Raw genomic sequence first — 8,783 nt, 5'->3', positions numbered from 1 at the left:
AGCGATGTCAGGGAATTCCACAGAGTCCCGGAGCAGAGCCGACACCAGCGCTCTGCTCGGGACTCCGGCTCTGGGGAAGCCCCAGACATCGCTGTTCATATGTGGACAGCGATGTCAGGGAATTCCACAGAGTCCAGAAGCAGAGCGGACACCAGCGCTCTGCTCCGCTCTGGGCAAGACCCTGACACACTTTCCATATATGGGCAGCGATGTCAGGGAATTCCACAGAGTCCCGGAGCAGAGCCGACACCAGCGCTCTGCTCGGGACTCCGGCTCTGGGGAAGCCCCAGACATCGCTGTTCATAGTGTGCGGGTGCCACACTGAGTCGAAGGCCTTCTTAAAGTCCACAAAACAGGCATAAATCTTCCTGTGCTTTGTATTGTGGACGTGGCTCTTGAAGAGGCTGCGCAGGGTGTAGATGTGGTCAGTGGTGCGGTGGTTTGGCATGAACCCATCTTGGCTTTGGTGGAGGACATTGTGCTGGGTGAGGAGGCTGAGGATTCCCTTATTCAGGATGCTGTTGAACAGTTTCCCCAGGTTGCTGCTGACACATATCCCTCGGTAGTTGGCCGGGTCATACCTGTCCCCACTCTTGTGGATTGGTGTTATAAGGCCTTGGTTCCAGATTTGAGGGAAGTAGCCGGCACTCAGCACTATATTAAATAGTTTTACTATTGCGGCCTGTATTTCTGGCGGGCTGTGTTTTATCATTTCTGGTGAGATTCTGTCTAGGCCGCTGGATTTTTTACACCTTATGTCTGAGGTTCTCTCTGTTACTTCTTGCAGTGTTATTGGTGTATCCAGGGGGTTACATAGTTACATAGTTAGTACGGCTGAAAAAAGACACATGTCCATCAAGTTCAACCAAGGGAAGGGAAAAGGGAAGGAAAAATTTCTACACATAGGAGCTAATATTTTTTTGTTCTAGGAAATTATCTAACCCTTTTTTAAAGCCATCTACTGTCCCTGCTGTGACCAGCTCCTGCGGTAGACTATTCCATAGATTCACAGTTCTCACTGTAAAGAAGCCTTGTCGCCTCTGCAGCTTGAACCTTTTTTCTCCAGACGGAGGGAGTGCCCCCTTGTTTTTTGAGGGGGTTTTACAAGGAACAGGATTTCACCATATTTTTTGTATGTGCCATTAATATATTTATATAAGTTAATCATGTCCCCCCTTAGTCGTCTTTTTTCAAGGCTAAATAGGTTTAATTCTTTCAATCTTTCCTCATAACTTAAATTCTCCATGCCCCTTATTAGCTTCGTTGCTCTTCTTTGTATTTTTTCCAACTCCAGGGCATCCTTTCTATGAGAATCTTTAAGTGTTTCCTCCATCGCCTTCAATTTTGATATTATTTGTTTTTGTTCTTGGCTTTGTCCGTCTTTCGGGATATCTTTGTAGTGGTCCCTGAAATATTGGAGCCAGATGTTGCCATTTTGGATATGAAGGTGGTTTTTCTTGCAATTTTTGCCCATGTGTTTCCATAATTCCCAGAACGAGTTGTCATGGAGGGCATCTTGGAGTTGGGTAAGTTTGGTGGAGATGTGACTTTGTTTTTTCTTTCGGAGGATGGTCTTGTATTGCCTCTGTATGTTGCTGTAGGCCTCCTTCAGACCGGTGTTGTTTGGGTCTCGGTGCTTCTTATTTGAGGCATTTCTTAGGATCTTCCGTACTTCTTTGCACTCACGGTCAAACCAACCGTTAGGATGTATTTCTTGTGGCCTCTTGTAGTCACATTTTTTCAGGTCAGACTTCTCTGCCATGGTATAAGGTATATTATTGAGGTCATTTACGGCCTGATTTACCTCTCCTGGGCTTGTCTCATACACCTTGTTGTAGAGGTTGTGAAGCATCTCCTGCACTTCTGGTCTGTTCATTGTCTCTTTATATTTTATAGTATATCTATCTATCTATCTATCTATCTATCTATCTATCTATCTATCTATCTATCTATCTATCTATCTATCTATCTATCTATCCATCCATCTATTAAGAGATTGCAAAGGCAGGACAAGCTCTATTGGTGACTTAGGCAGAGGTTTCAGTTCAGTTTGTTGTTGGATGGACAATCATTCATTTTATTGCCTTTTGCCCCCTCCTTTCCCCATCAATCCTAAGAGTCTTATTTATAACACATACTCCCTATTAACCTTTACCAGCTATAAGGGGTGCAATGGTAGCAGGCGCCTAAGGGGGTCAATCTCTTCAATCATTTTCTCTCCTCTACACGTAAGCGCGGAATATTTACAGTGGATGCCAGAGACACAGTGAAAGTCTATACCGGCTTGACAGACGCTAATCCCTCACAACGCACGGGGAAACACTCATCATATCCCGGCACCTGCAATATTATCAGCAACTTAGACATAATGTCCAATTAATAAAAAAAAAAAAAAAGTACAGCATACCCTTCATCCTGGCCCTTAGAGATTGAAAAAACTATAGATGTTAAGTACCACTTCTGCCTTCTCTTTTGCTTATCGGTCACAATTATTTGCAGCATTTTGAAAAGAAGTGGCGCACCAGATAAGAGGCCCTGAAGGAGTTAATAAAGAGAAAGTTTGTATCTCTCCTTCTAACTGCACAAGAAATGAGGTCCCACTGTTTTCTCGGTCACAACTTCCTCTCTCCTAAATGTCATTAATAGTAGTCTAATTACACTTGACCCAGTAATGAGAACCTGTAGGCACTTACTCAATTTCCATAATGAACAATGGAAGGCACACAGCTATATACTGCAGCAGATCCGCACACTAAACAACATTGCTGGAAGAAAACCTTTGTTGTTCTTGGTCATCCGATCTCTTTATATAATATCTATTCGACCTTGACAAAGCGGCTCAGTTACTATTCACGGAGATTTAATAGGGGCAGAAATTGTGTTATCAAAATCCAGAATATTACTGTATGCCATAAAAACTAGACGTGTTTTCTGGCCTCTGTTTACATGTGTCGGACCCCTTGGTTCTCCGTCTCTAGTTACATTTCCTGGCACTTTACAGACAGTCACAATTGAAGTCTTTTTCACCTCATGTAACTCCAGGGAAGTTTGACCTCTTAATGGTATAGATATTACAGTACACTAAATGGATGTGAAAAGTTAGACTATGAGCCAGGCCTAATATTGGTAAGTGCCGTTTTACCCTATAGGTACCTTTACATGTATACAATGGGAGGAGGGGGCTGAAACGGTGTGAATATATTTGTGTTACAGAATTGCAAATGAAAAAAAATGACGCTTAGGCTGGGTTCACACGAGCACATTAACGTCCGTAATGGACGGACATATTTCGGCCGGAGGTCCCGGACCGAACTCAGTGCAGGGAGCCGGGCTCCTAGCATCATATAGTTATGTACGATGCTAGGAGTCCCTGCCTCTCCGTGGAACTACTGTCCCGTACTGAAAACATGATTACAGTACGGGACAGTTGTCCTGCAGAGAGGCAGGGACTCCTAGCATCGTACATAACTGTATGATGTTAGGAGCCCGGCTCCCTGCACTGAGTTCGGTCCGGGACTTCCAGCCAAAATACGTCTGTCCATTACGGACGTTAATGTGCTCGTGTGAACCCAGCCTTATAGTTTTATTTCAGAGGAACATTTAGGCCACCTCAATTCCCAGGTCCTAGATGCAACTACAACCTTTGCACCACATATACTTGTGTCTCTGAAAATGCACACAGTAACGTCACTGCATAGGGGTAATTATTAAAGTTATGTAGTAGAACCTGGATAATGTACACAATGATATTTTACCTCTGGGATGATAAACAAAATGATGTCATAACACGGAAATAGTAAACAGTGATATATATGCACAAGTATAATAATGCGATGTCACAACATAAACAGTAATGCCACAGTACAGAGAAGGCACACAGTGGTGTCACAGTACAGGGATAATAAACAGTGATGTCACAGTACAGGGGTAATGAACAAAATTAAGTAACAGTATAAGAATAATAGCCACGGTGATTTTACTGTACAGGGATAAGGCACCCAGTCATATCACAAAATAGGAATAGTACATGAATAATAAACACTGTGAAGTCATAGGAATGGGTTATTGCACACAGTGATGTCACAGCAAAAGAATAATGCGTACAAAACAAGGATAATGTCAAAGAAGAGGAATGATAATAACAGTGATGTCACAGTTAATGATTAAGGACTACAGTGATGTCACAGTACATAGATAAATATTGCCGTTTTCAGGGCATGGGTGTAATGAACACAACGATAATGCAACAAATAGTGATGTCAAAGTAGAGAATAAACACAAAGCATTTCCTTATGTTGTAAAGGGCCCTAGGGCCCAGGTCAGACTGCAACTTTGACATCCTTTATAATTTTTCCCCAAAAAATAATATAGTACTATTTAAAACCATTACTTGTGTACCCTAATGGATACTTGTCTCACAGTGCCCTTGACTGCGACTGTGATTATTGCAATCATTTGGTAATAATTTAAGATATTGCCATTTAACACTCAAAATAAAATATTTGAATATTTATTCCAGATTTTAATGTTCTGCATTTTGGGGTTTATCTATCTCCGAAAGTCATGGACAGAGCACCTAAGCTGTGATTACCAAGTGCTGCTTCTCTTCATCTTCCATCTCAGGCAACTCAAACCCTTCAACTCTTTTGGGTTATTTATTTTCCTGTTTAGTATCTGTAATTCTTCCTCAACCACTGGCCCTCATCCCTACGCTTCTGATTTTCATTACGATATGATTTGGTACAGTGGATGTCCAAAGCATAGAAACCTAGATGGGCCTGTAATGAATGAGGTAGGTGTTTCCCATACAGGAAGGTCAATCTATAAAAATAAAGAGATCTCTCCTACTGATCTCTATCATTCTATGTTTTCATTTGCACCATTAGTAAGGCATTCTAGCATGGCAGGAAGCCTGGAAGAGAAAAGAAAGGCAACCTCTATTCTCAGCCGATCATGCTGCCGGCTCTTAATGACGCATTGCAAAATTCAGACATTACTTCTAACACTTCAATGCTGGGATTAAAAAAAATTATTTTGATAAACTGTTTAGAAGAGAGTTTCTAAAACAATGGACATATTTATTAATACGGTCATAAAGTTAGAACAAAACAGACGAAAACTGTGCCAATTTATTCGAATGATCCACGCAGAATGACAAATTTGGCGCAGCTCGCTAGAAACGTTGGTCACTTTTCTCTTCCTTATGCCACCTCATGGTGGGTGCACTTTAGGACTATGCTTAGCCACGCAAAAAAAATTTATTTATTACAATAGGAACTCTCCAGCAAGGCTCCTGTAGTGAATGGCTGAGCCTACGAGAAACAGGTCCATGAAAATGTTAGGTTTGTGAAGAGGGTGCAGTACGGACCACATGGGGTCTTGCTGGAATATCGTTATAAAAAAACAAAATCCCCCAAAAATATATTATATGGACATATAATTCTTGGATGATCCAGGTCTTTCATAGGGAGAGACACTCAGCGGCTCTCCACCCTGCTTAAAAGAGCAGGATTCCCACGCAGGAGCTCCCCCATCATTTACATCCATATGCACTATTAGGTTATATGGACGGGGGTTTTCTTAAAGGGATTGTCCGGTTAAGCAAAATAATGTTAGTTTTTGTATAATTAAAAGTTATATCATTTTCCAATATACTTTTTGTATTCATTTCTCACTGTTTTCAAGATCTCTGCTTGTTGTTATTTAGTGGATACAATTCTGTCCTTGTCATGTGCTGGGTGCACAGGCGCACGGCTCATTACAGTTAGGCTGGGTTCACATGCTAAAAAGTCTGAACTTTACAATATAACATTATTTACCTGCACGGTGAACGCTAGTAAAAGTAAAACGCCAGAACCGCAGATTTTTGGTCACCTAATCTCTTCCAAATGATGTAATAAAAAGCGATCTGAAAGTCTAATGTGCCCCAAAATGATACCAATAAAAACTACAAATGGCCCCGCAAAATACAAACCCTTATACTGCTCAATCGACAGAAAAATAAAAAAGTTATGTCTCTTAAGATGTAGCGACACTAATTTCATTTTAACCCCTTCCCGACATCCGCCAGATATATACGGCGCACGCCAGGTGGGGGAATATGGAGCGGGCTCACGGGCTGAGTCCGCTCCATAGAGCGAGTGTGTCAGCTGTGTGTTACAGCTGACACTTCCGGGTTACGAGCGGTATCGCGCTTTAGCACGATCCCGCTTGTTTAACCCGTTAAATGCCGCGTTCAATAGAGATTGCGGCATTTAAATTACTAAAAACAGGGGGGCGACCCCCTGTAACGTCTCAACGGCTCCCCCGCGGCGAGATCGGGGGGAGCCGTTGGTTCACACGGCTGCCTAGGGGTCTGACGAAGTCCCCCAGGTCCGCCATCTTGGTACTCCTATGAAGCTCTGCCTCCGGCAGGGCTTCATAGGAGACTGTCAGAATCACGATATACTGCAATACTTTAGTATTGCAGTATATCGTGCTAGCGATCTAACGATCGCTGGTTGAAGTCCCCTAGGGGGACTAATAAAAAATGTAAAAATGAGTTAAATAAAGTTGTTTTTTTTGTGCAAAAAAATATTAAAAGTTCAAAAAACCCCCCTTTTCCCATTTTCCCCCTAGAGCATAGTAAAAAATTAAATAAATAAACATAATTGGTATTGCCGCGTCCGTAAAAGTCTGAACTATCACAATATATCATTATTTAACCCGCACAGTGAACACCGTAAAAAAAAAAAAATTGTAAACGCCAGAATCTCTATTTTTTGGTCACCTAATCTCCCACAAAAAATGAAATAAAAAGTGATCTAAACGTCGCATGTACCCCAAAATGGTATTATTAAAAACTACAGCTTATCCCGCAAAAAATAAGACCTCATGCCACTTAATCGACGGAAAAATAAAGACGTTACGGCTTTCGGAATTTGGCAACACAAAATAAATTTTCTTTTTTACACTTAGGTTTTTACTTGTAAAAGTAGTAAAATATAGAAAAAACGATATATATTTGGTATCGCCGTAATCGTATTGACCCATAGAATAAAATGAATATGTTGTTTTAATTGTACAGTGAATTCCATAAAAATGGCGCGCAAAAAACCATGGCGGAATCGCTGTTTTTTTTCATTTTCTACCCCACAAATATTTTTTTTCCCGTTTCCTAGTACATTATATGGCACAATAAATGGTGCTACGAAAAACTACAACTCGTCCCGCAAAAATCAAGCCCTCATAGGACTACATAGATGGAAAAATAAAGACGTTATGGCTTTTGGAAGGTGGGGAGGAAAAAACGAAAATGAAAATCTGAAAAAGGGCTGCGGCAGGAAGGGGTTAAACAATTAGTTTTTTCCTTGTAAAAGTAGTAAAACATTAAAAAAATATATAATAATATAAAAACCATTAAAAAATATATATATATAAATTTGGTATCGCCGTAATGGTATTGACTGGTAGAATAAAGTTAACATGCCGTTTTTACCGCACGGTGAAAGACGTAAAAACAAATCCCAAAAATCAATGGAGGAATTACTGTTTAATTCCCATTCCACGCCACAGAATTTGTTCCCAGTTTCCCAGTACATTATATGGTACAATAAATGGTGCAGTGAAAAACTACAATTCGTTCCGCAAAAAACAAGCCCTCAAACAGCTTCATTGACGGAAAAATAAATACAGTTAAAGATTTTGGAAGGTGGGGAGGGAAAAAAAGAAAGAAGAAAAAAATGCCTACAGAGGAAAGGGGTAAAATTAATCTTTGATATATTCTATCTATCCATCTCATATCTATCTATGTAATCTATCTATCTCATATCTATCTATCTCATATCTATCCATCTCATATCTATCTATGTAATCTATCCATCTCATATCTATCTATGTAATCTATCCATCTCATATCTATCTATGTAATCTATCCATCTCATATCTATCTATGTAATCTATCCATCTCATATCTATCTATGTAATCTATCCATCTCATATCTATCTATGTAATCTATCCATCTCATATCTATCTCATATCTATCTATCTATCTCATATCTATCTATCTATCTATCTATCTATCTATCTATCTATCTATCTATCTATCTATCTATCTATCTATCTATCTCATATCTATCTATCTCATATCTATCTATCTATCTATCTATCTATCTATCTATCTATCTATCTATCTATCTATCTATCTATCTATCTATCTATCTATCTATCTATCTATCTATCCATCTCATATCTATCTATCTATCCATCTCATATCTATCCATCTCATATCTATCTATCTATCTATCTATCTATCTATCTATCTATCTCATATCTATCTCATATCTATCCATCTCATATCTATCTATCTCTCTCTCTCATATCTCTCTCTCTCATATCTCTCTCTCATATCTCTCTCTCTCATATCTATCTCTCATATCTATCTCTCATATCTATCTCTCATATCTCTCTCTCATATCTCTCTCTCATATCTCTCTCTCTCTCATATCTCTCTCTCTCATATCTCTCTCTCTCATATCTCTCTCTCTCTCATATCTCTCTCTCATATCTCTCTCTCATATCTCTCTCTCATATCTCTCTCTCATATCTCTCTCTCATATCTCTGTCACATATCTGTCACATATCTCTCTTACATATCTCTCTCTCTCTCATATCTCTCTCATATCTCTCTTTCTCTCATATCTCTTCCTGTCATATCTCTTTCTCTCATATCTCTATATCTATCTATCTATCTATCTATCTATCTATCTATCTATCTATCTATCTATCTATCTATCTATCTATC

This window comes from Rhinoderma darwinii, chromosome 13, assembly GCF_050947455.1.
Source record: "Rhinoderma darwinii isolate aRhiDar2 chromosome 13, aRhiDar2.hap1, whole genome shotgun sequence".
NCBI lineage: Eukaryota > Metazoa > Chordata > Amphibia > Anura > Rhinodermatidae > Rhinoderma > Rhinoderma darwinii.
This window is presented reverse-complemented; position numbering follows the sequence as displayed.